Source organism: Sinohyriopsis cumingii, chromosome 3 (genome assembly GCF_028554795.1).
Source record: "Sinohyriopsis cumingii isolate HCF-2022 chromosome 3, ASM2855479v2, whole genome shotgun sequence".
Taxonomy (NCBI): Eukaryota; Metazoa; Mollusca; class Bivalvia; order Unionida; family Unionidae; genus Sinohyriopsis; species Sinohyriopsis cumingii.
Window position 1 is genome coordinate 89,856,189 of NC_142963.1, and position 25,250 is coordinate 89,881,438.

A 25,250-nucleotide genomic window follows, 5' to 3' on the forward strand; every position below is an offset into this window, starting at 1 on the left:
AGAACTATTAGTGGTGGGTGATAATGTGCGATGCGGGAATAGAACTATTAATGCTGGGGGATAATGTGTTTTGCAGGACTAAAATTATTAGTGGTGGGTGATAATGTGTAATGAAAGACTAGAACTATTAGTGTTGAGTGATAATGTGTAATGCAGGGCTAGAACTATTAGTGTTGAGTGATAATGTGTAATGCAGGGCTAGAACTATCAATGGTGTGTTTGTATGTGCGTTTGATTTGGATTTTTAACGTAGCTTTAACAATTTTTCAGTCATATCGCTACGATGTCTGCAGTGTGGCAGTTTATAGTGATGCCTAGCACCGGAGCATCATGTCGCATACATGTAGCATGATGTCCCACCCAGTCACATTATCCTGACACCAGGCCGACCAGCCCTAACACTAACCTCTTAATGCGAAGCACCAAGCGAGGCAGCTGTTAGTACCATTTTTGTAAGTCTTTGGTATGACTTGGCTGGGGATCAAACCCATGACCTCCTGCATCCGAGGTAAGTGCTCTAACCAATAGGCCACAGGAGCGATGGAGATAATGTGTAATGTAGGAGTAGAACTATGATGGTGATAATGTGTAATGCAGGAATATAACTATTAATGATGGGTGTAAATATATAATGCAGGACTAGACCTATTAATGGTGGGAGATAATGTGTAATACTGGGCAAGAACTATAAATGGTGGATGATAACGTGTTATGCAGGACTAGAACTATTAGTGGTGGGTGATAATGTGTAATATGGGACTAGAACTATTAATGGTTGGTGATAATGTGTAACGAAAGACTAGAACTATTAATGGTGGGTGATAATGTGAAATGCAGGACTAGAACTATTAAAAGTGGGCGATAATATGTAATGCAGGAAATAAACTCATTTAATATCAATGTCAAATTTGACTGAAATCCAGCAATCCTTATTAAAGCAATGCTGCAGAAACTGAAGTCTGGAAAACAGACAATCAGGAGCAATAGTTCCTGTAAACTATGTTATGGAATGCTAGAAATCAAAGCTATTCCAAATTTTATCCATATAAGATGCATGCTAAACTTGACCAAAATCCAAGAATTCTGAGTAAAGTTATGATGTGGAAATCAAAATTAGAAGATGGGAAATCAGGAGTCATAACTCTTTCAAATGATGTGCAATCATACAGCAATCACACTTTACTTACACATGAAAAATGACACTACTTGCCAAGTTTCATCTTATTTATTTATCAAATATTATATAACACAACTTCACAAGTGAAGCAAAAAAACTGCCATTTCAGTTTTCGTGTCCCATTTGTCATTCTAGTCCATATAAAATCCACCATTTCAGTTTTGGTGTCCAATTTGTCATTCTGGCCCATAAAAGCCTGCCATTTCAGTTTTGGTGTCCAATTTGTCAATCTGGTCCATACAAAATCTGCCATTTCAGTTTTGGTGTCCAATTTATCATTTAAGCCAATAAAAACCTTCCATTTCATTTTAGGTCTCCAATTAGTCATTCTGTCCATAAATATCTATGTCTGAAAAAACAGTGCATAAAAACAAACAGAAAATATGGTAACTCTTACAAATATCATGGAATTCTTTAAAGTGAACACATTCAATGTTCAATCAGCATAGTGATGCATGCCAAAATTAGTTAAAATCCAACAATCGTTTGTAAAGTCAAACTATGGAAATGAAAGTCAAGCAGGAAACGGGTCATTACTCCGCTACATGATGACACAGAAGCTTAGAACTAAATTTTATTCTTTCAAGGTCTGATAAAGACTGACTTGCATACCAGATTTGGTTATAATCATTTCTATCAACTGTATGTATAAGACACCAGTCGATTCCAGTTCAATATAATGGTTAAAAGGAAAGATGTATGAAAGTTAGCAACCTCCATATTTCATAAAAGAACAACATCTGCAATATCTAACAGCAAAAGGAGGAACAAAATATTTAAAATGTAGTTCTTTTAGGAGGCAAAGCTGAAGATAACACTAAATGCATGCATTATCACAACAAAACAAAAACATTGGTTCATCTGTTGTTTAATGTTTTGTAGAAATTTGACACTTTTAGTATTGTTCATTTAAATTAAACTAGTATACATTATTATTTATTTTTATTTTAATGTTTTTCCACTCTGATATACCATAATTTATGGGAAATCAAATGTTATTTACAGCTAGCATGGATACGGTTTACTACATTTGTACAGAATCACATGATATGAGTTACTTCAGTTACTGATCTTACCCGGTATCTGTAATGGTTATGATTTACTACTGTTCCAAACAACAGATTCATTGCTGCATCGTTAGTAATTTACAGTGAAAATGTGTGTCTAAAAATTTTAAATTAAGGAGGAATTATTAGTTCATACACTGAACATAAAAGAGACAATCACTGGAACTGGCAGAATACAATGGTTTTCAATGCTGGCATCTGAAGCATAGATGAGCCACTGTCACTTCAGGAGCAGGCACAAATACAATGGTTGTTCATGCTAGCATTTTTGTGGCATACTCGAACCAGTGTCATTGAAGGAGCAGGCACAAATAAAATGGTTGTTCATGCTAGCGTTTTTGAGGCATACACGAACCAGTGCTAATGGAGGAGCAGGCACAAATAAAATGGTTGTTCATGCAGGCATTTTGTAGGCATACTCGAACCAGTGACATTGGAAGAGCAGGCACAAATAAAATGGTTGTTCATGCTACCATTTTTGAGGCATACTCGAACCAGTGCCATTGGAGGAGCAGGCACAAATAAAATGGTTGTTCATACTAGCATTTTTTAGGTATACTCGAACCAGTGCCACTGGAGGAGCAGGCACAAATAAAATGGTTGTTCATGCTAGCATTTTTTAGGTATACTCGAACCAGTGCCATTGGAGGAGCAGGCACAGCAGCAGGGGGGCAAACAGCCTCTAATTGGTTCACCTGTATTTTGTCAAAATAAGCCTTCCTACAAGATCACAAAAATCTTTTAAAAAAACGTGATATCCAGCATAAGACAACTCCGTCGATGACAAATTGGCTTACCTGTTATCGCTGATATGTTTTTTTCTTTGTCGCATTGAAGGAAAAATACACGATCATCGGTGACAAGTTGAGAGTGTCGCCCCCTCTGCTGCTATTATCCAAAAATTTTATCTAACCCGATTTGATACCGTGTTTGAGGATCATGTAAATTTATTGTTATAAATCCATGTGGGGTTGATTGAGCATGACTAAAGAAATTTCTAAACTTATTTATGTCCATATCACCGCTACACCAGGTCTGATGAATATTTCGTAACATGTGAGTATCAACTCTGTTAAAGACAGTAAGAATATTACAGTTATCCCTGATCACTTTAGGAATTTGTGTATAATGCTGGGTTACATAAATTACATCTGTGTTTTTGTGTCTGCCTCTGAAAAATATCTTAGCTGGATTTGATTGTTTATCCAGCATTACATCATCGTAAACAACTAAATTATTAATAAATCCATCAATATCATCAATACTTGGTGCTTCATCAATGTCAGTGATAAATTCAACAACATCATCACCGTCGTTTAACAATTTTGCTCTTTCATTAAAATCTTTTAACACTTCGTAGCATCGTTGATCATCAACTGAAGGTGCTACCAAATACAACTTGTCCCACTTCATCCACTTTATTATTAAATTCAACAGTAATTGTGTTTTATCACTCCCAGATGGTCCAATTATAATCACACAAACAGAATTTGGTAGCGCTGCGTGATGCTTAACTGGTTCTCATTGTTTTGTAGCAGAAAAGTCAGTGATTTCCATTAAAGTAATATAAAAATAATATGGATCTATATTGTGTGAAATGCAGGGCACGTACCTCAACAGGTGATCTAACAACTATTACAACAAAAAATAACAGATCAGCACTTACAGGCAAGTGTGAGCGATGCGGTACAAAGAAATTTAAATTTATATCCACTGACAAGTCAGTGCAGTCAGGTGATAAACCAAAGCAAAGTAAAAAAATAACAAGGAGGTGATATTGCAGCAAAATTAGGAAAATTACCGGGAGCTCCGTGGGCTAAATATCCAGAGAAAAACATCTTCCAGGATATAGTTACTGCGGTCCTGGAACCAGATATCAGACTTGATGACCAAGATCAACCAAACCCAGGTGAGTATCCGATAAACAATATTGATAAAGCGTGTCATGCGCATGATGTAGCTTATAAAAGTAAAAATCTACAAGATAGGCATCTCACGGATGTGAAATTAATTCACGTGCTAAATTCCATTACTGATAAATCTTTTAAGGAGAGGTTAGCTAGTTGGTTAATAAATTCTGCAATGAAAGGTAAATTAGTGCTAGGTGCTGGTAATTAATTATAAATGGAGTCGATTTATTAATCCCCAAAGGGATACTGGAGGGGTAGTGCAGCAATTAGTAAACTCGCTGAAGCAGCAAAAGTTATGCACGTTACTGCTAAAAAGTGGTTATCCAAACAGGCAATATGGCAAATTTACCAACCGCTGCCAAAACAAATTCACTTTGCACATGTTGATGTCAGTGTTCCTAATGAAGTTCATCAGGCTGATATATTATTTCTGCCACATGATACTATTAAAATCCGAAGACATCGTCTAACATACAAGCATGTGCTAACTGCAGCTGATGTTGCAAGTAGATACAAAGATGCAGAACCATTAACGACTAAAACAGCATCTGAGGTTGCTTCTGCGTTTGAACGAATTTATCAGTGAGGATCTCTACAATGGCCAAAGTTGTTATGAGTTGATCCTGGCAAAGAATTTCAGGGTGCAGTATCATCGCTGATGAAGCAACATAATGTCACCATCAGACGAGGACATACTGCAATTCATTGTGATCAGGCAATTGTTGAGCGATTTAATCGAACACTTGCTGAGCGGTTATTTGGATATCAGTACACAAAGGAATTCATTCAGGACAAGAGATCAGGCGAATGGGTTGCAAGATTACCAGGTGTGATAGCTGCATTAAATAATGAAATAACTTGAACAACCAACATGAAACGTATTAACGCAATTGCCAAAAAAAATATACCCGTACAGCAACGTGATTTTTCAACACAACCAATACTGGGCAATGTCACTGTGAGATATTTATATGAATCAGGTGAACTTGAAGGTGGTAAAAAAAGAGCGACTGATCCTATCTGGAGCATCACGACACACAAGATATCTAACATAACTAGATCTACTGGTACACCAGCAATCTACAGACTGGATTCAACTGCCCCTCAACGTGGATTCAAACGTGAACAATTACAAGTAATTCCCGAGGACACACAATTACCGCCCAGATCACTTAACTAGCACCAAGGGTGCCAGCACCCCGACGTCAATTACACTCAAGACAGGTCACATTTTCTCATGTATGACCGCTACTGTTATCCTTTCTACCTAAAGTGAATTGTCTTGGATTATTACTCAAATACTGCCACAACATTATACAATTACAGCTTGCACAGTGATTACCCTGTTGCTGTCTCAGTGTCATGATAAATTCAACATCAAGGTCAAAGTCGCGATTATTTTTTTTGTCAATCTGTTTGTAACCAGCTAATTTTTTTCATTGTTGTTTTTATTATTAATTTCATCAGCCACTGACTCATCCAAGACAATTCTCCGCAGTTGAGATATTCTTCTGACTCTGGACACAGCCAAGTAAACTAAGTTTGACCACTCGATACGATCATCAATGATCCAAACAACTGTATCAGAGTTAGTCAGTCCTTGAGATGAATGTATCGTCATTGCGTATCCTAGCGTCCACGGGGATTTATCAGCGTGCAGTGCATCTTCAACAACATTGATATCAACTGCAACAATATCATTTAATACAAGATTTTGTTTCTCGGTTTGTCCTGGTATATCAACGTCAATATTTTGGTGTCACATATCAGCTGGTCGATAACACAACGGCACTGGCAATGTCGGAAACTTTTCTTGTTGTGACTGAAACAACCGCTGTTGAAGTGTGTCTCTGACTATCTTTCTACTTGCCACTATCAAGTCGTTTGGTCTCCACGTTTACAGAAAGTTGCTCACTGAAGTCTCTGAAATTATTTTACGCATTTCACATTGAATTTTATTCGGTTGTAGTCTGATTAATTTCTTAAATTCATTTAATTCTGCATCAAGCGCTCTATAATCATCAGACACTTCTTCATAATAATCAACAAAATCTTTTAACCACAAATGCAGAGATGGACCAACAAAAGGTGGTGGCTGGCCATGATAGCCGCACATTATCTCAGCTGTATTTTTTATTAATAACCAATCGAGAAATGTTTTTAATATTTCTAATGGTACTGTACATATTTCGTCCCAAATTATAATCCTTGGAATATATTTCTCGCCCATTCGATCAGGAGTCCATGTATCGCCCTTGTATCTGAAAAAACTGTGATAAGTGCATGAGTTAACCACACGTTGTTTCACCTCTCGTGCAAGTCTGTGTGTAGGTGTTAACACAATCATATCTGAATTCCGAAATAATTCAATCGCTCGAGTCGTCTTACCAGACCCTCCCGGCCCATTGAGATAAACAGTCTTGTATCTGGATACTGAATCGTACACAGATGGCGCACTCGACATTTCTGACGATTCTGATTTATAATAACTGTCTTTGATCTCAACATCTGCGGACTCACAATAATCATATACCATTTCTTCTTTTATTCTCCGAATTCAGGTATTTCTTGTTGATGTAAAACAAATCCGTTGCAACCCTAACTGCAGTGTCGGGGAATCTATTTATCATCGCTAGCAAATTGATGGAAACATAAGCTAGCATCAAAGATCTCAAATGTGTGTATTGAGGAGATTCTCCATCGATGTAACTTACAATTGTGCCTAATTGTGTTCCGTCAGATAAATAAGCATGTTCTTGACTTACTAATATATCTCTCACGGTTGCATCAGTGATTATAAAATCGTATTCAGCATCGTCCATAATTAGTCATGCATAATGTCGTTTATGATCATATGCATCGCCTTGAGTAAACTTGCCAATTATTCTTCTACCAAGATCTTTCGCATTTCTTTCATTTATTTTCTCTTCGAGGTTGGCGATTAATGTATCATAATCATCACTTTCGCAATCAACCAGTTCAGGTGTTGGTAACCAAACTTCAGTCTGTGCCCGATATGATATAATTGCCTCACTGACCGTCAACGATACCAGTATTTTACAATCAAGCATTTATCATAACAATACTATTAGCGCCCAGCACTTTTCACTAAAGTGTCAACCAAACCAAACATAACAAATAACATGAAGACCCTTAGTGAATTCAAATGACACTACATGAGCGAATCCTGTTAGGTCAAAATCGGGTAATGGTCCATTAATGGCCACTCGAGTCATCGAGTTCGTGGGGTGTCCAAATCTTTTAAAATATTCGCTACATTCTCCCATCCCGAGAAAGCTTCCTGGATAGCAAGCAACCATATCAACTGATATCATTTCCTTGTAATTATATTTGGTATTCCACAATCCGCCGTGTCCGTACTCACAACAACTTAATTGTACATCTTCGAGAAACTCACTTCGGGTTGGTTTCCACAAATTTTTTTCTCTGGCAGCATGGGCTACAACTGATGGGACAGTGAAACAATTAGTTAGTAATCGGTCAGTATCTTTTGAGTATCTCTGAGCAAGTTTCTCATTGTTTCATGAAGAGATTCTTTACGGTATGTTTCACCGTTAATGCGTACAAATTGATCATATTTGCCATCTTCGGAACTTTTAAATAACCACACTGACACAGGATCGTTTTCACCTATCTGTTTAATAAAATCAAACGTTTCCCCCTTTGGAATTTTCCGAGGACGGGTAAATTCTTACAGTTCGATCTCATGGAAATATTGTGAATCCATTGTTCCAAGCGTGAGCGTTATGGTCAATAATTTCAATTGGTCTACCCTTTGATTTATTGGCTGATTCATATAAGACCTCTCCCGTTAACGTTTTTACTATCATTGGAAATTTTAATTTACTTGATAACTCAGCGACATCTTTTATTGACGCTCCTGTATCCTTAACCGATTCAGCCCATTTGTTTATTTTTTCACATCATAATGTCGTTAGACCATTTCCACGCACAGCATTTTTAAAATTCTCCATTACTCGCTCGGCTACACAATTCAGCTTTGAAAATCTCATCGGGGCAAGATCATTAATGTTAGGTTTTTTATCAGATAAATTCCATAAATAACTGCGGTCACAGGATACGATCGAGCGTAATATGGTTTATCAATCCCAGTCAACATTCCTGGTTTGGAATCTTTACTTAATAGAGCGGTTTTTCCATTAGCAAGGACAGGGTCACTTTTGTCATGGATAATCCACGTATCAGAATCTGCTTGCACAATAAACTTTATTCTGAAATGATATTTCTGAATATCAAGATAATCGATGATCATTTTCACTCGTGCATCATTCATTGTAGCGTCCTTGACATCGTCCTTGACAGAGTCGACATTGACTTCGTCCTTGACAAGGTGTATAATTTTGAATGTAGACCATATGTGAGATGCTCCATCATTACGAAATTCTTTTTTGGTATCTCTGATAATATCAATCAAATCAGTCAGGGCTCACCTCCGCGAGTCAGGGGTTAGTCTGTCAAGATTGAATCTAGAAGCTTTCCAGGGCTTGATTGCAGATAATCTTTCAAACTCATCCATATTATATTTAAGACAAACATTTAAATAAGAAATATTATATATATATATAATGCCTCAAACCAATCAGTGCAAGTGGCTTAAAGTGGGATCTGTAACTGCTTGTAACAAATCCTGCAGAAAAGAATTCTGCGGGGAACATTTACAAAGCATTCGAAGACGGAGTTTAGGACCAATACCATGTCTGCGATGTGGTATTGGAGTCAGGGGTAAAACACAGTTATGTGCAACTTGTGGCTGAAAAAGTTATTGTGAACTTAAGCGATATTATGATAAAAAAATAAATAATGATGCGCTGAAATGTGAGCACAATTATATAACTAAGTTTTCAGACAAATTATAAATTAGAAAAATACATTATTATATAAAATGAATCAAGAATTTGCCCCACATCCTATCATCAAGAATTACGAAGCGTCTCGTGATGGAATAGTTAGGCACTGTAGGCTGAAAAAACCAGTTGGTGTAGTTAATAATGCTGGTTATCTTAGATTTACTGCTGGGGGTAAAGCCTATTATAATTACAGGTTTGTATTTGAATGTTTCTTTGGAAAGATCAAAGACAGTCTTGTGATTGATCACATTGATGGACAGAAACTTAATAATAAATTATCTAATCTACAAGATATCATGCCGGGCGAGAATTCTGCACGAGGAGATACCGGTAAATTTAAGAGCATTACAAGGAGAGCTGTCAGATCTCTCAACATAAGTACCCATGAAGAGAAAATATTTCAGTCAATGGCCGCAACTGGCAAGTACTTCGGTATTCACCTGATGTCAGTCCAACGTGTTGCAGATGAAATAATCAAATCAACGTTTTTACACAAGTTTAATAGCTGGATTTTATTTCGTTATGTAGATGGAGATAACTCCGCAACGATTGTGTAAAGTCAATTATGGATTTCTCTCCCTGTGCAACAGGTAAACAATTCTCCGTGTTACCTGTACAATCACAACACGGAAGTAAAACATCTCCAATTACTTCCCCTTGACAAAGTCAAGGATTTTATCAAAGACTGTCAGCACGGACGGGCGTAATCATTTTTTTACAATAAATAATATTTTTATTCACAGACAATATACTTGTTTTATTAAATTTGTTTGGTTTTCTGGTTCATCTGTATTTTTTCTGCGATTATATTTAAGAAAAGAAATACAAAAAACAGCAAAACAAATCACGCCCATCGCGTGAGCTATATTTGAATTTCTAAGTATCAGTCAGTTTATATACTATAGTGTCCATATCATATACAGGAGTTTTCAAAACTCAATAAAGTTGCACACCTTCCGCGTTATCACCACGACGCAGTGACATTTTGCACCTCGCGGGATTGATTCGGGGAGAGTGTGCAAATCTGTTGAGTGTAGAATATAACCCCGTATCTGTCTGTGCTGTCCTTAGTATAAGTTATAGTTAAAAAAATACATGTTGTGCTGTCTTTAGTATAAGTTATAGTTAAAAAATACATGTTGTACTGTCCTTCATATAAGTTATAGTTAAAAAATACATGTTGTGCTGTCCTTATATGTATTCCTCTGAACCCTCTAGCATATCATTTGGTAAGCTAGAGGTTCACATGGGGAATGTTTCATCTTTCACAAACACGCCTTCTAAGCCTTCTAGACTGTTGTTTGACAGGTTAGGGGCTCACATGGGGGTTGTGTTTTCGTGCTTCTGAGTCTGGTAGGATGTCATAAGACACCCTAGAGACTCATATGGAGATGTGTCGTCGCTGGTGTAAAAGAACCCACACCATTCTGGACTTGCTAGACAACCTAGAAGTTCACATAATGGTCTAAAATATTTTTGTTTTAAATATATAATATTTGGTATATATAATATACTAAAATAATGAATTACAAAAATATCAATGATGTAACTGTTGCTATTAAAAAATTAGAACATGACGGCATAAATATATCTGATTAACTAAATCCTGGAGAAAAAAAATTTCTGACTTTGAAACACTGCAAGAGGCTAAACAACAGGGGTGATATATTTTGCCATCACAATATAGATTGATAAAGAAAATTCAGACGGCATTGTATCAGTCACTAGCCACAGAAGAAGAAACACAAATAAAGGATTTTGTTTCATTGTCTCGTGCAATTGAAAAAATTAGGGTGGAATTATCTCTTGAATATGATCAAAAAAGATAATTAATTCTCGTGTAAGACAATTAAGAAAATTTATATCAGATTGTGAAAAGATTGAGAGGTAGGTGATAAAATCAAGGATTTCATCAAGGTGATTTCATCAAGGATACTTGGAAATGAAGTCAAGTACGTGGAAATGAAATCGAAAGTAAAAAAAATTTTTTTACCTGCATCAATCTGATAAGTTAATTTCACTGATATCAATCTGATACAGATAATATTTCCCTTAGTCGATCAGATTTAATGCAAGAGTGCGCGTAATTTAGAATCTGATCTTTATCACACATGACCATAGAAATACGTTCTCGCTGTAGTTTATCCAGCTGTGATTGTGTTAATAAAAAATCCTCGTTACTGTACACATCAATAACTAAGTCAACTGGGCTGACTAGAAACTGTGTAAATACTTTTTTGATGTAGTTTTCAAGTACTTGCTTGTCGTGTATAAAAACCTTCACATGCTGGTACATTATACAATACTCGCTTCATTAATTAGAAATCAGGGTCTTTTAGTAAAAATAAATTTCTTGCAGATATATTTTTTTTTGCTTTTTACTGAAAAACATTGAATATGCATAATTTTGACTAGTAAACACCCTATCAGAATTAACAAATCAGTCGATGTGCATGATTTTGACTAGCTAAATACCCTTTAGAATTAGCAAATCGGACGATTTTCATGATTTTGACTAGTTAATTACCTTTCCGAATTGTGAAATCTTTAAGATAAAAGTCTTAAGACAAAATCCTTAGGATTTCACAAGTAAATTAATATTAACTATTTAATTTCTCAAATCCAGAAGGTGACCTGATTGGTCTGTTAGTTTGAAATTTATTCTTGATAACAGCGGATTACGAGACAGCAGATAAACCGGATTGATCGGCTCTTGCACAATCAGATATCCAGGTGGTTCTTTTGGCGTGAATGAAGAAAGAACAAATCCTTGCCGGGCTTGATTTGATACTGTCGTGTCCATACTGTAGCTGCCATCGATTACATCACACACAAGATTCACCGCAACCACAGAAGTTATATTTACAATTTCCAGGGATACATGTCGGCCTTGCCCCGTTGGGTCATTGTTGTATTTGAGGACAGTTGGTGGTGGTAGTGTTTTTTTCCATGCAGCGAGTATGTCAGGAAAATATTCATCAATGAGATCACTAATGGAGTTTTTGAATTCGTCTGCATTATACCCGGGAAATTTAAAATTCGGCAGATCAGCCTCTGTTATTTTGTAATTATTGAGAAAGTATGATTTAGATGATCGAATTGCTGTTGCTGTTGTTATAAGTCTTTGATGAAAGAATTCAATATCAAATTGTATTTGATTTAATATTTCTATTTGCTTAATGATTTCATTTTTTGCCGACGACGCATCAAGGAGATACTCGGTTAATAATTGACGTAATTTTTTTTGTTGCATTTCATACTCGCGACTAATATCTTCAAAAGTAATTCTGACATCTTGCTTGATACACGGTCGTAAAGGCAATCCATAATGCCACCCCCATATCAGAGTATATGATGTAATTCCATATCCGCTATTATCTGGTTTAACATTTACACCTTTCCATAACGGATTATTTTCATATTTTGGAATAACACCATGATACGATCTTTTATCAGTGATGTAATCAGACTTTTTCGGTTCTGGTGGCAGTGGGTTTTCCGGCAGTGGGATTTCAGGCCATCCTAACAATGTTCTGATCGAACTCTGATATATATCCATGGTGTAGTCAGGAGAGTTTATCTCAATTGCAGAAGACAGGGTTGGTTCATGAGCAGTTATTGTTATCTTGGATTCTTTTCCTGTGATATTTTTTATTCGACATTGTAATTCCTCATTGATTTCTTCAATTTGATAAGACCCGGTTGGTATCCCAATGACGTTCCAGTCGGGAGTGCCATCTTGTTTATTTTCATTTGCAAACACAAACGAATTATTTGCTGGTAATCCACCAAATGATTTTGATCTGATATTGGGTCAACTGTGATATACTCATAATTGTGCTGACGTGATCTCGTTTGCATGAATTGCAGTTGGAAAATAAATTCTGGTTTAGTCGAGCTTACTGTTATCATCAAAGTTTTTATCGGGGCTGTATTTTCGACTATCTGTTGAAGTAATTCTGTCATTATTTATCTTTATTATTTTTAAATGGCGGGTGCAGTCTTCATATATCTTAACCATTAGCGCGAATTCGGAATCTGATATTGTTTTGTCATTGATGCTTGATGATATCAGCGACGATAATTTTGAGTATGCGATTGTTGCTGTGTTTAGTTGTATGATATAATCATGCAATTTTGTGCTCGTGCATGAAGATAATTTTTTCGTGATTATATTAAAAACACCTGCAATTGCCGCTGATGATGAAATGCATATTGTTACTGCGATTGCAGTTGTTACTGGCGTTAGCGCTGATAATACTACTCCGGTGGATGCAACTAATGCAGATACTGAGTATACTATAGCATCCAACATGATTACACGCCACTTGTATTGTTTTACTTTCAACGTATACTCGTTGATGGTATTTTTTAACTCTGATTGCCATTTGCGTAATTGATCGTATCTATATTGTTGTGCATCTAATGTTGTCGTTGACGCTGTCATCGTCGTTGACTTTGTCAACACCATTTATTATTTTACGCAGTAACCAATTGAGGAGTTTCAGCTACAAATTCCAAACACCACCAGTAAGATGTTGCGGTTAATTTCTTATCAGCTGCTTCCAGTATAAATGTTTCTTCGGTTCCGCTATTTAATATGATTGTCACAACCCCGGAAAACCTGTCAGTGGAATGTCACCAGGGATACGTTGTAAATATCTCAAATCACGCAGCACTGAACACAGATAGTCTATACACTCCAGTGATTGTTGCGGTATATTTGATAGTATTATTTTGTTTAGACCATGTTGCGAATCCAGATGATACCGTGTATACGATATTGGTAATATGCCCTTAAGTAACTCCAGTGGGTATTTTAATCAAACTGGTTTTGTTAACGATATCAGGAATCCCACTTACGATATCCTGCTGTGTTTGTTTGATCATGTCAATGTTAGTTTTGATATCAGAAACTTTCATATCAGCGGTGGGCGGAGTACCAAAGAATTCCTCTGCGGTTTCATTAATTTTTCTAAAGTTTCTACAGAGATTTGCAAACGCGTTTACGTGAATGTCATACTCGGCCCGCAACGTGGATAATTTACCGTCAATGGCGCTGTGGTTAATGTCAACATACTTTTTCATCGCGGCATCTTCGTCGGATGTTGGATCCGCTAAAACCACTATTTTGTTTCCGTTCATGTTGAGTTCACCTGTCATTGTGTCACTGGTATTTTTTAAACAAGTAGCAAATATGGTTCTGACGGTTGTAAATAGCGCGTCAACATACTTTTTTGTCGCAGCATCTTCCGGGGATGTTGGATCTCTTAAAACCACTATTTTGTTTCCATTCATGCTGAGTTCACCTGTCATTGTATCGCCGGTCTTTTTTACGCGTTCCCCTGCAGCTTTCTGCGTATCATCTCTTAACGCCGCAATTGATATCAGCGAATCCTTGATTTTTCTGCTGTCAATGAACACAGCGATGTTACCTGGAGTAGCTCCAATAACCCAACAAATTATTTCATGCCATTTGATATCGCTGGCTTTTAGTTTTCCATATTGGTCCTGAAAATAGCAATCTCATCTGGCCCTACCTCGGATAAGTTTAAAAGATTGTTAACGTCATCTTTAGTCACATATTTTGATAAATCCACGTCGAAGCGTGTTTTTTTTTTTTATATCATCACGAGATCTTCCATAAATATCTACCATTATTTGCTAGGGAATTGTTTAAATCGACCCGTGGTATACTCGTGCACGACTTTGTGAGGTGGTTTGGTTGATTTTGATATCACGTCAAATACATTAATTACTTCACGGCCACATATCGGAGGATCAGTTAGTGTTTGTGTTGGTAGCGTTGAGTACCAAACTGGAATGGGAGCGGAAGTACTTCATACTGGAGTGCTTTACACTCTGTGTGTATTTTAGAAATTCAACTGGCGGTGCTAATAATGTAAATGTAAATAAACCATTATTGGTACTCTGAATGCTATCTGTGGTTACTGTAACCCATGATAACAACAATTTACCACCTTCATCCATAAAAGAAAGCAGTCGCTGTTCTTCAGCAATTGCTGGAGTCATTACCGGCATCCACAACGAAAGTTTTTTTATTTCTACTTTACCAGCGTCGCCTATAGGTTGCCATAAAGCATCATTGTCATCACCTTTTCTAAAAAGCACAATCGTATGTTTTGCTCCGAAAACTACCTTTCTGACATCTCTGCAAAATCCAAAGATATGCGATAGTGGAATCACACATGAAAAATTTCTACATGACCAGCGCTTAACATTTGTCTGCGTGTAGTGAAACCTAAATTAAATTCCGGATCAGCATTAATAATCATGTCTTCCACGTCAATATCAGCAGGATTAGGTGTGGCGCGGTTTTTTGGTCGTCTAATAATGTATTGATCACTGTTAGGAAAATTAGAAGTATCCTTGGCAAACATCATTGATGGACCAGCTGATCTTATATAATCATCAGAGCATCTTGCTAAACCTATTATTGTTGTAGCTATGTCAACATTGTTCTCGACTGACTCAATTTTTTTTCCGTCAATGAGATACGCAGTGCTTTCAAACAAGGCCATAATTCCATTATTGACAAAACCGATTTTAACTGCATCCCCGTATACTGTATCATCTGTTTTTATAATTTCACCTGCTACTTCAATAAACGCTTCAGCAGGCAAGAAATATCTACTTGTATCTTGATCCTGTAATTAAATTCGTCCTCGTTAATTTGGTTCTCGTGCGTCATAGGAATAATACTGAAAATCACGCACTGATTCATTTTTAAGAACCGGTTCATCTATGTCAAACGCCGTGTCAGATTGATGTTTAAACATCTTATTATAATTTGTTATCGTCTAAAACGAAGACCACTTCCCGCCGCCAGACTTGTATTTATCCCTTGATTAATCAAGGACACTAGTTTTTGATTTGCAGCTTGATTTATTACTTTGCTAACATCGGTGGGCATCACTTCGGTGCTCGGTAATTTCACTGGTGGTGGAGTCCTGCGTATTAATCGTGCTAGTTGTCCTTGATTGCCAAGAATGCTTTACTGGCAACGTTACCAACAGCACCCGTAGCTTTATCATGAACAACGTCATTAGCTTTCATTGACAATTGTTTTGCGATCGGTATTGCTTTAGGAGCCATCCTCATGAATAAACCCTGAACAACATCACCGAGTCCATTTCTATAATACATTTTGTATACAGGTAATCGTGAATTTATAACCCTGACCATGACTGGTCTACGATGAGAATTGTGTACGATCATTTTATAAGTTATTCATTTATCTAACAATTAGTCACTGTGGTAGTCATCAACGAGCTCATCAATAAATTCTGGGTATATACTAGCATCCATGATACCGCCTTGAAATAATTGCTGACAGATATCAGCTGCTTCATTAATTATTTCCGGTGAATTATTTCCAGCTCGTTTACCTCCTATGAGAACTTCTAATCGTTGCACGTCATTGATGATATTGTTAGGACAGGGGATAAGACCACTCCCCAAACCTTTGCCAGATTTTTTTATGCTGGTCGGCTGTGTTGTTATTGGTGTTGTTTTTAACGGCATTGACAGATCTGCGGTCACAACAGGACTTGCAATTCTCCTTGCTTCAACATCCTTCTTAAATCGTTCAAACTCATTTTCGTATTTTGCCGTGACCCAGTGAATACCTTTATGTGTAGTAAACACCAATCGTTGCCACTGGTCATACTTTAACGATGGCGAACCCAGCTCCAGGTAGTTTTCATGATCATTAAAATCACCTACAAGATCAACCGTGTTATCATAATTTTTCATCTTAATATTTTTTGCCACACTCTCTTTGATTTCTGCTTTACCAGGTTTGTATTCCGGCGGAACTTTGGCTCCAGGTAGCGTTTCTGACGCATCTACAAAAACCTCTCCGGGCGGTCTTGCTGCAGCGGTCTGTTTTAATATTGGAAGAATACCTTTTCTTCTTTCTTCATCCTTGATATCTCCCAATAAAGCTCTTTCAGTGACCGCCGCAGCTTTTTCAGTGGCTGTTGTAACGGGTTTAAATAATTGTTCTACGCCTGTTATAGATTCAACTTGTGCTTGTTGCCGCGCTTGTAATTTTTGTCTTACAGAATCTCTCACAGGAAGAAATTTTTTTATTGCTTCTAATCGCTCTCGAGCTAATCTAGTGGTATATGCTTCTCCAATGTTGGCCATTATTGTTAACTTAATTTTTTAATTCATAGCAGCAGAGGGGGTGACGCTCTCAACTTGTCACCAATGATCGTGCATTTTTCCTTCAATGCGACAAAGAAAAAAACATATCGGCGATAACAGGTAAGCCAATTTGTCATCGATAGAGTTGTTTTTTTAACGATTTTTGTGATCTCGTAGGAAGGCTTATTTTTACGAAATACAGGTGAACCAATTAGAGGCTGTTCGCCCTCCCTGCTGCTGGCACAAATAAAATAGTTGTTCATGCTAGCATTTTTTTAGGCATACTTGAACCAGTGCCATTGGAGGAGCAGGAACAAATAAAATGGTTGTTCATGCTAGCATTTTGGAGGCATACTCAAACTAGTGCCATTGGAGGAGCAGGAACAAATAAAATGGTTGTTCATGCAGGCATTTTGTAGGCATACTCGAACCAGTGCCATTGGAGGAGCAGGAACAAATAAAATGGTTGTTCATGCTAGCATTTTGGAGGCATACTCAAACTAGTGCCATTGGAGGAGCAGGAACAAATAAAATGGTTGTTCATGTTAGCATTTTGTAGGCATACTTGAACCAGTGACATTGGAAGAGCAGGCACAAATAAAATGGTTGTTCATGCTAGCATTTTTGTGGCATACTCGAACCAGTGCCATTGGAGGAGCAGGCACAAGTAAAATGGTTGTTCATGCTAGCATCTTTCAGGCATACTTGAATCAGTGCCATTGGAGGAGCAGGCACAAATAAAATGGTTGTTCATGCTAGCATTTTGGAGGCATACTCGAACTAGTGCCATTGGATGAGCAGGAACAAATAAAATGGTTGTTCATGCTAGCATTTTTGTGGCATACTCGAACCAGTGCCATTGGAGGAGCAGGCACAAGTAAAATGGTTGTTCATGCTAGCATCTTTCAGGCATACTTGAATCAGTGCCATTGGAGGAGCAGGCACAAATAAAATGGTTGTTCATGCTAGCATTTTGGAGGCATACTCGAACTAGTGCCATTGGATGAGCAGGAACAAATAAAATGGTTGTTCATGCTAGCATTTTTGTGGCATACTCGAACCAGTGCCATTGGAGGAGCAGGCACAAGTAAAATGGTTGTTCATGCTAGCATCTTTCAGGCATACTTGAATCAGTGCCATTGGAGGAGCAGGCACAAATAAAATGGTTGTTCATGCTAGCATTTTGGAGGCATACTCGAACTAGTGCCATTGGATGAGCAGGAACAAATAAAATGGTTGTTCATGCTAGCATTTTGGAGGCATACTTGAACCAGTGCCATTGGAGGAGCAGGCACAAATAAAATGGTTGTTCATGCTAGCATTTTTGAGGCATACTCAAACCAGTGCCATTGAAGGAGCAGGCCCAAATAAAATGGTTGTTTATGCTAATATTTTTTTAGGCATACACGAACCAGTGCCAATGGCGTTGCAGGCACAAATAAATAGGTTGTTCATCCAAGCATTTTTGAGGAGGAACAGACACAAATATAATGGTTGTTCATGCTAGCATTTCATGCATAGATGAGCCAGTTTCACTGTAAATGTAATAAGAAATTTGTTTTTCTTTTATCTGTTGAAATAATAAGTGCACATCACACAAAATGACACTCGCATATAGGACACCAATAATAAATAACAATTAATATGAAACTAATAAAAATAGGGATGCACAACAATATTTACCAGTTCCAGCATCTATGGCTCTTATAAAGCAAGCAGACTGTCAATACTGTAAATGTTTTCATAAAATCACTGCATATGAACATTGTGACTTGGAATTTTAGATTGAACTTTTTCTCCTTTTTGTCCTAGCATCCAAGTAGAAGCCAATCTTTTAAATTTATTATTTATAAAATTGTATGCAAAGCAGTTAAACCAAAGGATGCAAACAATTGCTTTCACTCTGTAATTACGGGCAGCTGACATGATTACATTTAAGAGTGCCTGGATACCCATTGCTGAAATACTGACTAGCAATAATGGATCAATTTATGATGCAAGGTTTGCCAAGCCAAAGCTTGAAGGCTTTGACGTAAATTTATTAAATGCATGAGTTGGCTGTATTGGTGTGTCCTTAGGAAAGACATCATGGTCCCATTTCCTTCATATGAAATAGCCAATAATGTGTTAAAATGTGCCATTAAAACCAATAAAAACTAAACACAAATTAACCGTAAAATTATGTCCATGAACTGGAGTAAGCTATACATACTGAAGTAATTTGTTTCATAAAGTGAAGTTAACAATACTCATACATTCTCTAGAAAAGACTGAATATACCATTATTTAAGTTTGTTATATGCAAGAAACTGAATGTATAACTGTATTTAAGTTAAAGAAAATAAACTAAATATAGGAAAAATTTAATTTTTCAATGGAAAATATCCAAAATATTGTCACTGTAAGACTGAACTCACACCCTACTAAATATTCTTGTAAATTGTAAGACTGAACTTCACACCCTGTTAAATCCTCAAAACCTACCAGAACAATGTCATTGTAAGATTGAACTTCACACTTGTCTTAAACATTGTCATTGTAAGACTGAACTTCACACTTGACTTAAACATTGTCATTGTAAGATAGAACTTCACACCTGACTTAAACACTGTCATTGTAAGACTGAACTTCACACTTGACTTAAACATTTCATTGTAATTGATTGAACTGCACACTTGACTTAAACAATGTCATTGTAAGATTGAACCTCACACTTGACTTGAACAATGTCATTGTAAGATTGAACTCCACACTTGACTTAAACATTGTCATTGTAAAACTGAACTTCACACTTGACTTAAACATTGTCATTGTAAGATTTAACTCCACACCCTACTAAATTTCACAACCTACTGAAATAATGGTATTGTAAGACTGAACTTTGTTCTCTACTAAAACTTCATAACCTACTGAAACAATGTCATTGTAAGACTGAACTTCACACCCAACTAAAACTTCACATACCACTGAAACAACTTCAATGTAAAGACTGAAATTCACACCCAACTAAAACAGAAGAAACCTATATCTAACCAGGATTAACCAAGTTTCACTTATCCAGCTGGACCACTCCTGGTTGCCTAATGGTTAGAGTGTCCACCTCGGATGCAGGATGCATACCAACGATTTCTAAAAACGGTACTAACAGCTGCCTTGCACACACACACACACACACACACCCATCTAGTTTACATTAGGCATGAAATTGTTTATGAAATTACAGATATCCAGATGGACATGATTTCTACAGGGCTCTACCAACTTCATCAAACTGGGCCATAATATGTTTCATATTTACGGTGATAGTGACTTTATTGGAAGGGGCCCCGAGTGGCCGAGTGGTCTAAAGCGCTCTCCGTTACGGATCACTGCCATCTCACCTCTGTCTGTGTAGGTTCGAGTCTCGGATTTAGCCAATGTGGGTATGTGAGAAAGCTTGCCAGTAGCTTCTCGAGGGTCGGTGGTTCTTTCCGGTGTTTTCCCGGGTTCTTCCTCCACCATTAATACTGGCCGCCATGTATAGCCTATCGTGTGCTGAAAAATGGCGTTAAACCCTACAACAACAACAACAACAACAACTTTATTGGACCATATTCCCAAAGAGCCTTGAGTGATGTGCCAAACACTAAATCATATTTGCTATGTTTCAGATCAGTACAGCTATCTGTTGTGATGTTATCATATATCACCATTATGATATAAGAACATTGGATTTAGCATAATAATATTGGAAGAACAAAAGAGATCTGAGAGTACCAATCCATATATACACATCCAGAGCACATTATAATGGTATCATGCTTAACTTAATCAACTGTGTCCTAAGCATAGGTACATTTCAACTGATGCATGTTTGTCAGCTAAAAAACGCAACAATCCACTAGCAATGATTGATCTTTATTCATTAAAAGTTATTTCTCACATGCATACACACACATCGCTGAAACATTACAAGAGCAAAGGCATTTATTTATAGGTAGAGTACTGTGCTATACATGTATTATAAAATGTATTATAAAATAATGTTCCCCCTATAAAAATGTTAAATGCTCATATGACTCGACTTAAGCATCTGTATATTGGTCACATGACTGTCACATGCATTTTTTGAAAGCCACCAAATTTTCTATCAAGCCGAATCTCTCTTTCCATATCCATCATCTTCCAAACACCCATCCCTTGGACAATTAATAATGGGAGAACACTTTCCACTCCCCCAGAATGAAGATTCCCCTTCTGCAGAAAAACCTGCACTTGCTAATTTCATAAAGGAAATTACTTACAACATTGAATTTTTTCTGGGAAACAAACACGCCTCATTTAGCATAGCCAATCAGGATAAACTTTATCTAACCACCAAAAAATTAACATTCCCATCAAAGTTAGAATAATCCTCTCTGTTCCACCTTTATTAATAACTAAATGTATTTTTGGAAAACTCATTTTATGACATTTTTTTGAAATGCCAAAAATTGTGTCTGAATTGTCTCTTCTACCTTTTGTCATTTCCTGCTAATTAAACCCAAGTTAACATTTCTGTCTGACCATTATCCAAATAGATTCTAATTAAAAATCAACCAGGATTCCATCCAGGACTGTTAAACCATCACTGTTTAATCATTTAATCTTAAGTACATATATGTGTGTGTGTGTGTGTGTGTGTGTGTGTGTGTGTGTGTGCGTGCATGTGTGTGTGCATGCATGTGTGTGTGTCGAGACACAAGCATTAAGTATAAGGTACAAGCATCAAGGTATGTAGGTCAAAATCTTAGAAATATTTTGACCAATCTAAAAGCTGCATTTGTCAATGTTGAGTATGGTCTCCATGGCTGGTAAAACATTTATTACTCAAAAAGTTGAATAAAGTTTAATGACAGATGGGTTACAATCAATATGGTAAACTGTAGAAAGACCATTCCCAGGTTATTATCTTTCATGCCCTCATACATCAAAAGTAGTTTATTGTCACTAGGTCACCCAACCTACCTCTAAGGTACTTTACCTACTGCTCAAATTACCATAATAGCACTGTTACCATATGAATTTACCTGGTACTTTTATGGAATGCTAATGCTGTCTCAAGTGTTTTTTGTTTTAATACATGTGGTTGAAACAATATTATATGATTTGCATTCCTTGTTACATGTTGTGCATTTCGTATGTACTATACATTGATTATTTTATGATGAGAAGCTCTTTTTATATGTATAGGTTGTGTATTTTTTAGTATATGCTAGGCACTGCTTATTATACATTGTACACGTCTGACTGAGGCTGCAATGTTTACCTGGGTTTATGGCCTTTATATGTTTACAAAATGGGTCAAGATGTAAATGAACATGACTTAGGAAGACAAGAATTGGGCAACATGGAAATGAACATGTACATGCCTGAAGAAAACAGGAACTGGTCAGCATGTTGTTATGACTCTATGGTCACAAACTAAGTAAAAGTAAAAAAGGAAAACCAAGTCCTGAAAAACTTTACAATTTAATTATCAAAGTAATAAATGAAAATGTGAGAGGAACTAACAGTATTAAGAAGTGAATTGAAACTATTCATTATAAAAGTCTATGAAAGTCCTAAATAAATTTCAAAACTGGAAATGTTATGGTCCTCCATGAACCCTGACATTGTCAAGATGGAGTTGTCCAGAAATCCTTCAGATATTTCATAACAGTTCCAGAATAATATTATAGTCTAAATAATGAACTCTTTCTATTTCCACTGAACAGTCCAAGCAAACGTTTTTCCTCTTGAATAATATCTAAGTACAAGATAAAACACATCAGGAGACTTACAACAAGAAAAGTGAATGACTCCAAAATTGGAATGAAACTGATTGTTCAGTTCTTTCTTTATATACACCATGTATTGCAATTATATTTCTTACCTAGCCCAACCAATGGGAAGTTATTGAATTCTTCCACAAACATCAATACCCACATCAGCCAACAAGAAATTAAGCCACACGCCATTAAGTTTTATTATTAAAATTATTATCAATTGTGAACACATATGTTATGATCTATTTATAGATCCTATGTAATATTAAACTCTTAAGATACCCAGGTCATGTATGCGAACTTTCACTAAAGATATTCTGTATGATTTACAGCTATGAATAACAATTATAAAAATTAGATACAATCATGTACCAGGAGTTACAAAATGTATCGATATACATAACAATGTAAATGAACAGGCACATGGCTGAAGATGACAAGAATTGGTTGTAGCTAGTGTTCTGCTGATGATCGATTATAACTGAAAATCAGTTTGGTTGGGCTAGCCAATTATGATAATTAACTATGACCACAACTGATTATGTTGAAGGCAGGCAGTTCTGTAGCACTAGACACAGACTAGTTCCCTCTCTTGTTCTTTACTGGGAAGAAGAGAGAAGATTTCAAATTGTATAATGGCCACTAGATCTGATACACATCCTGAGAATCAAAATGATCAAACCAGAATATTCTCATTTCCTGGTGGAAAAGCCTATTCTCACATTTTGATTGACTTTGGATTATGTAAAGGCAAGGAAGGACCACTGATGAAGCAGAAGTCAGATACTGAAAAGGTCAAATGCAAACTCTAAAGAAAGAATAAACAATCAAAGGTTTGTAGGTTCAGCTAATTTTCAGTGGGTTTCATGAAGAAGAAAAAAGCCAATAACATAATGTGTGAACTGCAGCTATCTTCTTATGTTCAGCAAGGTGAAAAAAATCAGGTACGTGTCAATGTAGTAAAAAGATTATTTTTCTCTTACCCTATATTTTTCAGTCGCCAGTTGACAGCATATGTACTGATAACCTCAGACCAAACTATTTCCTGATCTCTTGAAAGGTTGGAATGGTTCATTACAAAAATGGTGATGAAAATGACATTGAAAAAGCCACATAGTTTGTATTTTCTGAATTATAAAACTAAAGTTATAAACCTGCAATGCATACTTCTGTTGCAACTCTATGGCCTTAAATTAAGTAATAGAAAAGAGCAAAAAAAAACCATCAACTTTTGTTCAATTCAACAAGTAATTTATTTTTCTAGAATACAAGCTAAAATTTAAAAAGAACTTAGTCTTGTGAATTAAATCCAATATGGTCCAAAAGGTTCTTAGCACATGTCCAAAAGTATAGAGTATTCCAAATGAATTCCAGTGGTTTAGAATGTGCTAATGTGCCAGCTGTCATAATGTCTCACAGTGATATAATCCAAAATGTCCTTGAATTAATTCACTATAATAACAAAATAGTGATTTAGTCCTTAATTAATGAGCACTGTAATTTCAATGAATAATGAAAATAAATTAAATCTCAACTGAACACAACTAAAACTGATTCCACCAAGACTTATGTTAAGATATGGAATGAGTAATTCTAGTATAACCAACTTTAATACCAAAACCTAAGACACAATTCTGAAGATCAGGATGAGGGTCAACTTAATGGAAACTGTCATCAAACTCAACTGTAAACAAAATAAGTTTGTTTTGAGAAAATTCTAAGGTCAGAATCATGGCTGTGTCCAGAACTAAAACCTAGTAAACATGTTTATTTCCAAATAACTGGCCAATGTAGATATGTGTGAGAAAGCTTGCCAGTACCTTCTCGTGGGTTGGTGGTTCTTTCTGGGGTTTTCACGGGATCTTCCTCCACCATTAATACTGGCTGACATGTATAGTCTATCTTGTGCTGAAAAATGGCATTAAACCCTATAACAAAAACAACATCATCAGTCCACCAGTAATAATGACTACCTTACATCCATGCAGAAGTTGTTACCAAGGAGAGAGTCTGTTGACCAAAATAGTCAGCAATGATATGCTAACATGATGGAACAGTTACTCATGCAATACTTTCTCATCTCATACAGAACACACCAGCAATCCCAGTTAATGATTTAGTAGACATCAGCAATCTGACCTAATGATTTAGTAGACACCAGCAATCCCAGCTAATGATTAAGTAGACACCAGCAAACCCAGCTAATGATTAAGTAGACACAAGCAATCCCAGCTAATGATTAAGTAGAC

At 36.5% G+C, this 25,250-nt stretch overlaps 1 protein-coding gene across 1 annotated transcript in view; it reads right to left on the reverse strand.

The window, feature by feature from the left end:
* LOC149803268 (ras association domain-containing protein 4-like) overlaps positions 1-25,250 on the reverse strand; it is a 155,866-nt gene that overhangs the window by 126,426 nt on the left and 4,190 nt on the right. The window lies entirely within an intron of this gene.